This window comes from Pollachius pollachius (assembly GCF_949987615.1).
Source record: "Pollachius pollachius genome assembly, chromosome: 15".
NCBI classification, from domain to species: domain Eukaryota; kingdom Metazoa; phylum Chordata; class Actinopteri; order Gadiformes; family Gadidae; genus Pollachius; species Pollachius pollachius.
This window is the reverse complement of record NC_136948.1, coordinates 8,160,912-8,174,511: the sequence shown is the minus strand read 5'-3', so window position 1 is coordinate 8,174,511 and position 13,600 is coordinate 8,160,912.

The window sequence follows — 13,600 nt, the reverse complement described above, 5'->3', positions numbered from 1 at the left end:
GTTGGAAGCTCACTTGCATCATCAATCATAACAAAAGCAAATTATCGAGAAATGTTGTATAGTCTCAGAGAAAATCATAGGAAACAATTTGCTTACTTTTTAATTACATCATGGTCTTGGGTTTCACATCAGTTTGTACTGCTGCCAAATAAAGTTGAAAGCAATGTATTTCATGTGCTAATACCCTTCTAGATAATAGCGGTCTTTAAAATTGTGTAGACAATTGTGTAGAATTATATTTTAGACCAGCATTGGATTTTACAGTATTGCTTGCTCTGTGTGTGTGTGTGTGTGTCTGTGTGTGTCTGTCTGTCTGTCTGTCTGTCTGTCTGTGTGTGTGTGTGTGTGTGTGTGTGTGTGTGTGTGTGTGTGTGTGTGTGTGTGTGTGTGTGAGTGTGTGTGTGTGTGGTTGAGTGGGTGGGTGAGTGTGTGTGGGTGTGGGGTTGGGTGGTTGGTTGTTAATCGTAATAATCGCATGACCAAATGCATGCTCTGCTCCCAGAGATGTTAAAGCATAGCACGATTTTCCCAGGTTAATCCTTGAAACTGTCATGGTTGTGATTGGATATTTGAGATGCTTCTACTTCTACCTCTGGATTACTACTCAACGAGAAGGAGAATGAGGAGGGCAAGGAGGAAGCAGGGGATGAGGAGGTGAAGAATTAGGTGGAGGAGGAGGGGGAGGAAGAGGGGAAGGGAAAGAGAAGGGCAGTAAAGAACACAATAAAGTAACCCCTAACCTTAACCTAACCCCGCTACGTTCGTAATACACCTGTGTGTATGTGTTTACTACATGTACTGTCAGCACTCCGGTTCTGAGACTCTGTTTACCAGCGGCCCTCTGCTGGTGGTATTTGTGTTTTGTGTTTCCTGGTCTTTTTTGTTTTTGTTTAACCATGTGCCAGTTGCCCCGCCCCCTTCTTCGTTCTGTTTTCCCGCCATTTTGGCCCTCACCTGTTCCCCATCCTAATTGGATTACCCAGCCCTTTTATTGCCTGCTCTGTGCCTCTCGGTCAGATCGTCAAATGTCTTGGGGAGTTTTTGTTACCTGTTTGCTACCTGCCAACCGGGTTCGCTTGCCTGGGTTTAGGAATTACTGGCCCTGCTCACATTGTTTTTATGTTTGTGATCTTCTGATCTTCCTGTTGAAAAAAAAATTTCTGCATTTTTCTGAATGCTCGTAAAATATTTTTTCCAGATTGCTGGAAAATATAACCTTTCAGGATCACTTCAAACAATTTTTTTTCCGATCGCTCGTAAAAATATGCTTTTTCGGATCCCTTGAAAATTGTTATTATTTTCAGATCCCTTGAAAAACTATATTATTTTCGGATAGCTCAGAAAAATATATTATTTTTAAGATCGATCTGAAAATAAGTTTATATCAGATTGCTAGAAAAAAATCTATTTAATAATTTAATCCAATGCGAAGCAAGTGCGTAGATGCCCACATCATTAATATATGCACAGTATCAGTAATTTATGCACAACATAAAAGCATAACCCTTGCGTTGTTGTTGGACACCAACAGCAACGCAAGGGAATATCATGAATATGTATGACTTCTTGGATTCAAGTTCCCTCATTGGCCACAACCAGAAATACGCGTTCACATTTCAATTTCTGTTGCTTTAACTCGTCCAAATATTACACACAAGATTTTGGCAGGGTAACGTGAAATTTCTAAGATGTTATTTTTGATAATGACCTTCAACAGTTCCCAGGCGATTTGTCCCGAATGGCCTAATGGCATTTCCTCTTCATGCTAATTTGCATAAAGTTAACTGAAATTCACTTCAGTTTAATTTATGTCACCCTTTTATTTTTACGACACAAGATTCGGTAAGATACAGATATAATCATAGCAATAATAATATCAGGTAAAATGCAGGTAAGAAACATGTAATGAACACCAAATATTGAACATAGAATTGCAGCAGGTTGCTGTTAATTATCATTAATTTATGAAGAGACACACAATAGCATCTAATGGCGTTCAGCTATGTTTGAATTATTGAACGACAGACATAATATTAACTGGAAATTAATCATAGAATTAGGTCGTTGGGTGCGTAATGGATGGGTTGAGGGATGTTCGATAACAGCTGACAGAGTCGGAGCAGAGGTGGCGGCATCATACAGTCCATTATCAGGAACCCACAACGGAGCCATTCTGAGGCTGTCCGATGGCTCCGCAGGGGCCCGTAACGATGGCGCTCAACCTTTCTATTATGTCGCATGGCATTCAAGAGCAGTGCTCTTTCTCTGAGGAGCTTGTCTTCGCGGCGACTGATTGCCCTTCATCACATCCATCAGCCAGACACTTGTTTCATTGTTCCCAGCATCGTAAGGCTAATATACTGTATACACCTCCAGAGAATTATGATGCTATGGGAAGGATGATGTTTTGCAGGGGAAGGGAAATTAGAGTGGCATTCATATTTACAAATGTGATAAAGAGGGCTTTATCTCATCTACATGTAAATGTATTCTGGGCTCCCCCACTAATTTATTAATCTCAATGTGACTTCTTCAATTTGTCCTCTATCTTTTCCATCAGTGTGTCAGCCCCATGTCTCTCTGTGGGGACTGAGTGAGAACGCCGATGCTGTGAAGTTCTCTTTTTCGCTTGCAGAGCCCGGAGAAAATACGGCCCATTGAAATGTTGCTGTTGTACTGTGAGCCAGAGGTTGCAGCGCAGGCTTGCGTAGAGTTGTGTAATTGTTTCATATTTAATACGTCGCACACGAGGGCCGGGCGGGTGAGAAGCTGACACGGAGGAAGTGGCAGATCATTGCGTGCCCCATCCCGGTACTCTGGCTCTTATCCTCGCCCTGTTTCCGGTATGCACTTCTCATGTTTGCTGCAATGGTGCATGAAACGTGTCGCCAAATAAATGTGAGCTGAGCACTCCCAAGCAAAAACCCATGTCTACTGTGTGTGTGAGTGTGTGTGTGTGTGTGTTGTGTCTCTGTCTGAGGCTTGTTTTTTCTCCCCGAGACGTTTTATGCTTGTTGTTCCCGGGATCTCTGAAGAATGAATCCTCACCACTGCAATATTGATCTAATGTTTCTCTGTTTGATGTCTCGCTGGCACTGCTGCTGCTGGCAGGGCGAGGATTTAATCAGGGTAGTTTGGCTGTGAGGTCTTATCCAGTAGACCAGACGAATGGTAAGTGGCCTCTAAAAGGCTTGTCAGTGTTTATTAAAGAATAGCTCTTTGAAAAGGTCACCAACCTGGTCGGTCCCCTGTCTCACATGCCCATGCAAGTGCTACCCAACACAACCGCTGGTACGCACACACACAGGCTCCTCATTGCTTGCACTTGGAGTGATACGCTCTGAGAGTGAGTACCTGGACAGAATCTTAAACCACCAGAAGTAACTGAAGTCAAGCTAGAGGTACTGTCTGCTTGGAAAGAGAGATAAAGAGTGGAAACAGGCCGTCACACACACTCTGCAGTGGACCTGTTCTGCTAAGGATTTCCATAGACAACTGGTTTCGGTTTTACTACTTTTTTTCATCCAAACAATGGGAACAGCAGACAATAAATAGTTTAAATTAAAATTATCTTTTGTCTTACACAGAGAGAGTCTAGACGGAGAGTAAATAAAAAGTGATGGTTTTCTGTAATTCATGCAGATATTAACATCTTCACACATTTATTTCGACTACCCAAATGAATGCTTCAATTGGTTTTTTGGTAGTTGTATCCATCTTCAGCTGTTTAAGACGTGCTTTTATCTATAAGCAACTCACAGTGAGGGAATCTCGCTGGATTCCCAAAGGTAGACTGTGGACACTGGGGTTTGAACCCGGAATCTTTAGGCTTAGATTTACCACTAGCACAACCTATATCGGCCCCATTTGGTCTTCATTATCTATTTTTGTATAAGATAGAATTTTAGTAAGGGGTAAGATGGTGGATATGCAGTAAGTTCAACATTATGGACTAATATAATTCTGCAGTAATACGTGGTTTTAAGAACTCATGGCTGTGTGGTGAAATTACATAACGGATGCTGCTGTTGTAGCACAATGCACTCACATTTAACAATGAATGACTGGAACCATATAACATTTATTGGAACTCAGTATGAAATATGAGTCAATAAAATGCATGCAAGCTCTTAGTCCTTTCATAAAATCTGATAACCGTAGACATTTGCCATACTTTTGTGTATGTATTTATTCATTTTTATTACATTTTTGGGAAATGTTTGGTAATATTTCACCTAATGGTGAAGTGAAATTCAGTACTAGATAAGTAGTCTAGAATAGATGTCAGCAGCTGCAGCAATTTGGTTAAAGGTAGTGTGTTTAATTTAGTGGCATTTAGCTGAATGGATTCTTAATTAAGTTTTGGTTAGTGTATAATCCATTGAAAAAAAGAATTGTTGGTTTTGCTGTACCTCAGAATGAGCCCTTTTACATCTATATAGGTAGCGCTTTAGCCCCACGTCTAATTCCCAGTTTTTCATAGTGTGAGAAACGTAAATAGGCTTACCCTTTCCATCTCCAACAACATGTGTAATGACCATGGGGGCAATGTCGAAGAGACCCGATTGTGATTAGTTAAATGGATTTACGGGCAGGCTAGAGCCGTCATAGATTGATATTGTGCGATTTTATTATGACGCTCTCTTACAAAAGTAATGTAAAGAAATGCCTACTGACAGCTTACACAATATAGTCCATTACAGGTCATCATAGTCATTGGGAAGGGAGGGGTGGGGGGGGGGGGGGTATTCAGTTGACTGCTACCTCACCCCTTGTTGCTATTAATTCTGTATACTGGACCTCTTAATCACTTAAACGCATAAACTTAAAATATTACATTTTGATAGAACCTGAAGAGTTCACACACCGCAAACATTATGACATCACAAGCTGTAATCTATTGAGGAGTTGCTACACCCAACGTCCTGCAGAGGACAGTGTTTGACACAATATGTCGACCATGAGTGCTATATCTGTGGGATGCTTTCTTCGATTTCCTCTTCTCCTCAAAACAAGACCAGTCTCTGCAGCCATGGAATTGCTCTGGCGGCTCAAATAAAGACATTCCTTCCGTTTTGGCAGTCTTCTGTGAATCCTTTATTGTCCATTTATCCTCTGTGCCTGCCTTAGAAGGACTTTCCAGCTGGAATTGTGGTCCTACAGTCTGAAGAAAAACCCTCTTTATCTCAACTGTGGCACAATAGAAAGACAAGAAAACAAATGAAATTGTATCAATCAATGGGTTTCAATATGTTAATGTTAACTAAAACATATATATATATTTCCAAAGACTTACTTCTTGACTTGATTTGTTCTTGACAGACAGAGGCATGGTGAATATATTGTAGTCAAACTATTGCACTATACCTTACCCGACATGCACCCTTTTGGTTCTAACCTGCGACGGGCTTCAAGTAGTGTATGATAGAGCTCTAGCTCCTAGGTGATTGAAGTGCACTGAAGTGTTTCAGGGCCCCAGAGTCTGTCTACCAACGTTAAGAAGTCCAGCCTAGCCTTAATCATTTGACCCAGAGATTCATCTGTGTTCCTCTTCTCTGGTTACCGTTCAGTCTTATATATTAGGGAGAGAAGAACGAAAGGCTTTGCTCAAGAACACAGAACATACCCAGCACACCACAGCGAGCATATCAAGAGGCCACCTCACATTGATTTCACTTTTTTCACTGAGATTCTTGGAGATAGAAGTGTCTGTTGAAAAAACAAGATCACTGGCTTTTCTATTTAACACCCTATTTGTTAAATAGAGCCTCGATCAAGAGCTGTTGCATAGCACCTACAAATATTTATTCATGGTATTTTGTTTGTGTTCTTTATTGCCTAGGCATATATAACACCAAAATATATAGTTTATTTTAATTTGAGCCCAGTTAAACCTACTCTCTATGTGAAACATAACAACAAAGCAGGTTTTTATGTCTGAGGAAGTAGGCATTCTTTGTTTGGCTGGAACCTGAGAAAGCTTTGAAGTGTATCCATCTAATGACTCCCCCTTTCTCATGTTTACAAAATATACGTGTGTGTGTGTGTGTGTGTGTGTGTGTGTGTGTGTGTGTGTGTGTGTGTGTGTGTGTGTGTGTGTGTGGTACCTGTGTATAAAAGCTCTTTGCACGTATTTCTTTTTCATTTTTATTTATTTATTTCTAACTATTTCTCTCCCTGATTAAAATATTTGCACCACATTCACATTCTATCTTTGCTGCCAAAGGATGTGCTAACATTGACGTCATTATTTTGTCCTAGTAAAATGGTGTGATGTAACCGGTTATGGTATGAACTCTCCTAAATCCTGAAACGTACGTATGTCTTCATTATTAAGGATTTAACAACGCCTACACTCTACGATTCAGTATTTATTTAGTGCTTTAATTTGATTAACCTTAACAACAACAATAACAATAACATCTATATTTTAACATAATGCTACATTGCCTGCTACAATGTCCTATTCACCATGGCAACAAACAAGATGCCTCCCCCATGAATCAAACCATAAAATCAGTACAAAAAAAGTTATCTGCCGGACGGCAGGTTGATCAGATCACAGATACAGATCTCCATAAACTTTCCCCCAATCCAGCTTAACCTCACACTTTGACACTTTTCCCCTCTAAATTTTACATTTATATCTGGATTAGCCGCAGCCCTTGGCAACTTGACTGTTTCTGTTCGAAGGATTTGTTTCATTGCATGAATGGCTGAGAAGGAAAGTAGGAAGGCGGTTGGATATGTGCACTTGGTGTGACAGGGAACTATTTAGGACAGATCTATCAGAGGAATCCTCCCAAGGTCGCTATAAGTTATGGAAATGTTTAGAACTATACTTTGACCTATTTGAATAAATGTTAAGGTTAGGAGCATCGCCCTGCATTGTGTGTGTGTGTGTGTGTGTGTGTGTGTATGTGTGTGCGTGTGTGTGTGTGTGTGTGTGTGTGTGTGTGTGTGTGTGTGAATTCAGGGCTATGCAAGCACTTACCAACAGCAAGTGTCCAAGTTGGATGAAGTCCCACTTTTTCAATATTCTTCCACCTCAGTTCATTTCACTCTTGTGACGCAGAGAAGGGTTTTATAGATTTCTCCTTCACAATGTCAGTCTGACCACCTGTCTGTCAAAACTCTGATTTAACTTCAGTTTAAAGTTTATGTGTAAAGTTATGTACAATACTCAAGACTGTTATTACTGTCATTACTTTCAATATTTAGTCTCATTCACAAGCTGTCCTGTATACCTCTTAGGCGAATGTGTTTCATTCAAAACCTGTGGACCCTTGAAATGCTGAAACTCTGTGAGCTACATGTAAGGTCAGCAGCAAGTACACCCCATCCCTAGATGATCATACTAGTTTCCTTCAGTGCCTCATCCCCAAAATGTTATTCTCGTCTGACTTGTTTGGTGGCGATACTCACCCCAGGTAGCTAATGGTTATCAGAGTCGTAGCAGGGGGTGATGGGAATGGTCCCTGTGTCTGCAGGTAAACAGAGAGCTGATTAGCACTCTCTTCCCACGCTAGCTCTTCTGAAGCCGCTCATCTTGTGGCAAACTGCAGCCAGATCTTCCCTGTAGTACCCCCGGCACTGAACCATCGACTATCTGTCGATCCTATCGGTCCTTAATGACGTCGTAATACATCGGTAGATTATTGTCTATTCGTCTTTTTCCCTTTGAAGGAAAAATATAGATTATATTGAATATATTGAGGCGTGTGTGTGTATGTGTATGTGTATGTGTATTTATGTGTGCGTTTGCTTGTTTGTGTGTGTGTGTGTGTGTGTGTGAGTCTATATGTGTGTGTGTGTGTGTGTGTGTGTGTGTGTGTGTACCAGTGCGTGTGTCTGGTGAATAGAATAATCAGCAGCAATGCATTTCTGTGAAACCATCAAAGACAACGACGAATTCGCCTCAACTACATAGAGACGGAACGTCAGCGGGAACAATCCGCCTGATTGACTCATCTGTCTGTGGTGCGCGGCAATCTTCCATGCATTGTTTGGTAAATAAATTTTCTGCTTCAATATCAGCAGGATTCTGGCTATTTTGTTGCCTGTGTTGTTTTTTGCGGGCCAGGTGAAACTAAAGCTTAAAGCAAAGGCTGCCTTGCTTCATTTTGAAGCGACACAGCTGTGTTTCTTCGAACAATGTTGTATACTTGGTTCGCTGCCTAATCCATTGTATTATCTAAAGCAGGTTTTTTTTTTTATCCATCAGCCAGATTTTTCCAGCCTGCCTCCTGTCACAGCATGTCTTTAGTGGATCAGAAAATTACTATGACACATTATATGACATCAGCAGTGAGAAGAAAAATAAAACCTACTAACCCTGAAATGGATAGAGCGGTGTTTATGAATGATTTAATTTTGACACATCTTTGTCCTGGATGCTTTCATCTCTTCCTCTGCTCCTTGTCCTTCTATCTCTCATTATCTCTCTCTCTCTCTCACTCTCTCTCTCTCTCTCTCTCTCTCTCTCTCTCTCTCTCTCTCTCCCTCTCTCTCTCTCTCTCTAGATCTCTCTCTCCTCTGTCTTTCAGATAGATTTGATGCCAGAGAAATAAATATGTCTTGGCGGGTGTAACGCTACAGGCACCAAAGATAAGAATCTTTTTTTCCTTCCTTTCTCCTCCCGGGCTCTGAAATTAACCTCATTTTGCCACTACCCTCTGAATATATATTTGCCTAAGCCAATCTTTTGTTAAGTTCCCTGAAAAGGGTAGCTCCCTCCCATCCTTATTTCTTAACTAAGTTATTATGTATTTGATCTGCCCAAATGCATTTATTTTGTAATTCTCTTAACAAAACAGGTTGAAAAAACGATTCATACCAAGGACATAAAAGGTCAAAAGATCGGACAACATTCGAGTAATTCCGTTAAACTATTCAGTTGAAAGAGATTCAGAATACACATCAATTCCATATAGAAACACTTGAGTGACGAGCTCCGTAAGGATAAGTTAAACAATTATTAAAGTTGGCTTAATAGCCTCACATCAAAGTCTAAATAGATGTGCAAGACTTTGCTTATTAAGCTTTATTTTACCTTGTAATTTATACATAATTTGAGATTGAATATTTCACGGACAAAGTTATATTGAGTAGGCCAAACATTTCCAAAAAACATGAAATTGAGAGTCTTTCAATTTGAAATAGATGCTTGGTGAGTGATGTAATATTATAAAAGCAATGATTGACTAGAACAATTTCCATGCTTTTCTACTTCATCTTCGAAAGGTGAAATTGAGACACTGTGATCTCAGGCACTTTCTCAAATCATTGGGTTGTTAAATTATAGACTTTCAACAGACGGAAGAAAAAGTGGTGAATACGCTATGTCGGTCTTCTATGAAGGCTAATTCCCACTACTGTATTTTCTCATTCGATTATAGGCTAATGTCACTTATCAAGACATATTTGTTTATCAAGACAGAAAGTTTAAAACTCTATGGAGCCATTTACTTAAGAGAAACCCTTCTTTAAGTCGTTTTACCTGATAATTGTATACATATTGGAAACATACATTTCCTGCAATGTTAAGGCAAACATCCACAATGCAAAGTCTTTAAATATCAATACACCTTCCAAAATGAATTTAATCAAATTAAAATAAATCATATGACCATGATTAGCTAAATACAATTATATTTACAAAATAACATGTTAATACGCTCATGCAACTTGAAACTTCTGATTCTGTCTCATATCACGTCTTCATCCCAATAAGTCTACGCACTTTTTCCCAGTACCATTATAAGAAAATAAGGTCTGCCATTAAAATAATATTAATGCTTCTATTGTGACCAAATGGAAGAAAACTGTCTTAACATTTGTCCAGACAATATCAATCCTGCAAATATTCATATATGATCATGAGAGAAAAAAACACTTTGCACATCACATCAAATTAAACATGTATAGTAAATAATACATCAAACTAGTTGTGTGTATTATAGCATAATGAATGGTAATTTGGCTATTAACAGTAATTTAGAACTTTTTGATTAATTCCTCCAGAAAAACATACATAGCCTTTAAATACTATCTATTTCCTCATGTTGAGTCCAACCACTGCCAAACGCGTGCTGCCATAGCAACAGCTATCAATGGCATCCAAGCTGTTTTTCCCCGCCATTCCTGATTCGCCGGGCCTCGGTGAAAGCTGGGTTTTGTTTGTGGCGGGAGAACCAAGCTCTCTCTCGTACCGTCAGTCATGTAGAAATCAAACAGCGAGCCAGCAGTATTCTACAATATGCATTCTTGGCTGGCGACGGAGCCTTCGGGAATGCCAACCCCCTCTCCGGTAGTCTCGAGACCCCCCGTTGGGAACCGTGCAGGTGGATGCACGCCATGTGGCGTTCACGTAGTCTCAGCTCCCGCGTGCCACGCGGGAAGCTCAACATCTCAGGCGCTGGTCCCAGGGTCATTCTAAGAGCCAGTCCATAAAAGATACTGACAAAAGAAGAGTCCGAAGAGATGAAAACCATGGGGGGGTGTTTAATTAATAGTGGGGTCCAGGGGTGTTGACCGGGAGCTCTATAGCGTAGTGTACAGGTAGACAAAGATGATGACCACCAAGTTGAGGATGGTGCCCACGATGCCCAGAAGGGCCAAGATGGATTCCTCCTTGCCCTCCCGGTCTTGGATGCCACTTTCCTCGTCCCTGTAGACGGTGTTTACCATTTTCCCGGCAAAGGTCTGCAGTTTGAATCTCACACCAATCTGGAGAGAGAGAGAGAGAGAGTGAGAGAGAGAGCAAGAGAGAGAGAGAGAGAGAGAGAGAGAGAGAGAGAGAGAGAGAGAGAGAGAGAGAGAGAGGGAATATATCGTAATCTGTAAATATTGGTTAAAGTTTGGGTAAACGTTTGCTTTGTCTTGCTTAGGGAATACTGTACAACATTTGAGTATGATAGAGTAAGCAACAAAGTTTATCTGTGTAAAAGACAGTTTTCAGGCTCTCAGAGTAATGCAGTTGGTCAAAGAGAAATAGTATCAAGAGAAAGCAGCTGGAGATAAATAAATGAAGCTATTGCACAGATTAAACACTTACATACAATAAGATCATTTAATTAAAGAAACGATGCCATGTTATCCATTCACACAGTGCAAAACGTTTAGCATTAAATAGGATGAAAGCATTTGTGTGATAATTGTCTTGATTCCTGGTTGTGAGAATGTTCAGGTATGTTTATGTGCATGAATGTGTGTGTTTGCTAAATGACTTGATTGTGCCATACGTTTTCCCTCCACTGTTATTTTCATGAGCAAATACAATAGAATGTAGGTTGTCTTTCTGCTCCTCTCTGCATTTCCAGCAAGCCTATGGAATCTGGCACACACATGCATGCACACACATACATAGGCACTCTGCTTCTATATTTTACTATGGGCAAACTCACATGCTTCCATAGAATAAGTAAACATGTCATGTACATAGTGCTGCAGTCCAAACAATAAAAGTAGTTTCTGTTTTCTACTTTTTTTTGCTTCTCCTTGCGTTACATTTCCTTCAGGCTTTCTGAGATCTATGTTTTATTTAAGCGTGTGTGGAAGAATGATTTTCAATAAAAAATAAATTACTTTTCATCACTTTCCTGATTAAAATATAGTCATCCCTTGTGTTTAAGAACGAAATTGATGTTCTTCTTGGGTTCTGCTAGCTTTAATTGGCTGAAACCCTCTCTCTCTCTCACTGAGATAAAATGTCTCGCCGCTCAACTCAGGTGGTAACTTAAAGTACCCAGGCCTAGGCAATGAATCGGGAAACTCTCTGTACGAAATACATAAATCTCACACATCAATGACATATATAAGGAAAAGTTAGGAGCAATGTTTGCCTCAAGCTGAATGGCCTGGCAAATAACATACATCAGTATGTTTTATTTAGTGAAAACTAGAATTGCTGTGTTTTCTGAGGCCTTCAAATCTACATAGGGAAGGTGTCCTCTTCCCCAGAGTCCAACATGTTGCACTACCCTGTTTCTCTAGTAGCCTAGAGGAGAAAAGAAAATTCCAGGAAAAGGAGACAGGAGTCACGTAAGAAGTTCATGTTGTGATCAGGGGAGGAGAGAGGGTTAACTGCCATAAAGGACAGGAAGTTAGCTAAAACGACGACATTACAGTACCTTGACAACATACTTGTATTCCATTTCTGCCAAGTCTTTCAGCTAGAGGCTACTCAATTCACAATTCACACTGCATCTTTATACAGACATCGTGAAGCCTCTGTTAAACCGTCAAAAAAAGTTTTCTAAATTTTTTTGTCATATAACTGTATAGCCCGGTGCCTGAATAATACTAAATCAAGCTCATCAATTGTTCTGTTGACAAGTTTCATGTGTTTGGTTAAGTGTTTGTCCGCAGTGCATGTGTGTGGGTTTGCATGGGTGTGCATACCTCTGCACATGAGTGTACGCAGATGTGCGTTTGCACCTTTGTTTGTGTGTGTGTGTGTGTGTATCTATGCACGGCTGTGCGTGCATGTGATTGTGTTTGCATATGTGTGTGCATGCTTCCTTGGGTGTGTTTGTGAATGCTCCTGCTTGCACAAGTGTGTGTGTATGTGTATTTGCACCCTTCTGTGTGTGTGTGTGTGCGTGTGTGTGTGTGTGTGTGTGTGTGTGTGTGTGTGTGTGTGTGTGTGTGTGTGTGTGTGTATTTGCACCCTTCTGTGTGTGTGTGTGTGGGGGGGGGGGGTGTGTGTGTGTGTGTGTGTGTGTGTGAGGTTGTGTGTGTTTGTGGCACGACTATTTGTGCAGGTTGACACCCAAGCTGATCTCAGGGGACCAGGGTCTTTTCAGGTCAGTGGTTTTTGTTAACTCACAAAATCGAACCCATCTGCTAATGCATGGTAAAAATAACCCTCGGTCCCACAGAGGAGCTTTTCCTTTATGTTGTGTGTCATTTTCTTTTAGCAACGTGTCATTTCCCCCCCGGTAACGTGTAATTTACAGACCAGCGGCAACTATAAATCAGTGCTCCTCAAATGGTTCCCACCCTGTTGAGGGTTTGATTTAATGTTCATAAGGGTTTGATTTAAATGTAACAGATTGCTAATTGACCTGCATAATCTGTTCATATGCCTGATTTACCTACAGTGCAGTGTTGATGTGTCATGAAGTATAATCGAATCATTATGTCAATATGATTTATTACTCTTAATGACCACCACGGTGTAATGGAAATCAAACTAGCCTGTTCTATACTGTGGCCGATGTGTGCATGTCATTACACACACAGGACACTTTGTACAGGATAGTTTGAGATGAGGATGCTAGCCATAAATGTCGGCTTACATGATGGCAATCAATCTACAACATAAAATAATGATCAAACAAACATTATAGGACATAGTGTTTTCCTTTCTGGCTTGATAACTTCATACTATTGTTTATAGTAATCAAGTCTATGTAATATTTAGACCTGTGAACTTCTTACACTTAAACCTTTTTTAAGTGGGGTTTGTAATACGAAGCAATAGGCTTTGTAATACGAAAGCCCATTGCTTCCCGTAATGGCTGTTACGGGAAACAGTTGGAGCTGTTTTCAGGTAAAGAAGGATTAAGTTATCTCAATATCGATTCCCCTGGGCCTA